The sequence below is a fragment of the Morone saxatilis genome, unplaced genomic scaffold (assembly GCF_004916995.1).
Source record: "Morone saxatilis isolate NCDOM2014 unplaced genomic scaffold, NCSU_SB_2.0 Contig12, whole genome shotgun sequence".
Taxonomy (NCBI): domain Eukaryota; kingdom Metazoa; phylum Chordata; class Actinopteri; family Moronidae; genus Morone; species Morone saxatilis.
This window is the reverse complement of record NW_023339674.1, coordinates 25,301,804-25,303,021: the sequence shown is the minus strand read 5'-3', so window position 1 is coordinate 25,303,021 and position 1,218 is coordinate 25,301,804.

Sequence of the window (1,218 nt, the reverse complement as noted above, 5' to 3'; positions counted from 1 at the left end):
GTCTTTTGTGTGAGTGAGAAGATCAGTGAACAGATCCTAGTAGATGGCGAGCCACCCAGATCTACATTGTCACTGAAACCGCTGGATGAATCTGCCTTGTGATAGGATCGTGCCAGTCACTCTGACTGGTCCCAGCTAGATCGAACACAAAAACCCTTAAAGAGTGCACACTGACTTCTCAGACTCTATCAGATCAAACCCTCACCTGATCTGAACTCAATGCTAAGGACAATTTATGTTATATTTTTAACAGGCTCAGTTTTTATTTTCCATATCAATGTGAAAGTAATGTAAGTTGAACTGCTTTGCTATTCATAAGCTTCACTAAAAGCTTCACTAAATAACTTGTGTTGTGTTTATAGTTATTACACTTGAAACTCAAAGCTCCTCCCGAACCTAGAGTAAAGTGTACTTACCCAGTAGTGGGTTACAAGTGCTTGATGATTAACTGTAGATTTGTCTCTACAAGTAAATCCCTTCCTATTACACACATTTAATTCATTCAAAATACTGATCAGTGCAGCTTTAAAGGAGTTTTTCTATTTTCTGTCACTTCTGATAACACAAAAATCGGAATGCTTGAAATCTTGTCTTTTTAGTGTACTTTGTAAATAATTTATTTATGAATTTATTTTTACATTGTTGTAGTAAAGCTTTGAATACCACCAATATTGCAGTACAAGGGTTTTTTACACGACTGTCTAACATCAAGGTCACATGTCCATCAAAAAAGACAGAGAAACATACATCCATACGCATTAACTCGCAGCCATGCCGATCAACACACACATGCGAACAGAGAACACACTCAAAGTCACTTGAGACACAATGCGTCGTCAGAACTGGGCCTGAGTCCCAAACCGCAGGGAGTCCTTCCAACAGCTTGGCTTATAGATGAAGGTTTCTGCGAGGAGACACATACGGAAATGCACACACTCGCGCTCACGCATGAAAACACAGCAGCACACACACAGCCTCCTGCTGCTGCTCCTGGCGAGCTATGAGACGTGGCCTGCTGACTAGAGAATAGCACAATTGTGTATTTGGGCCATCTGTTGCTGAGACTGATATAGCTATCACACACACACACGCACATACTCACACCACACACAGAAACAAATACTTTACACTACACCATACATGTGCAGATAGACACCTAAAACAGATTATGGTGATACTCAGGACACTTAAAACTATAATATGGAACATTTCCACATT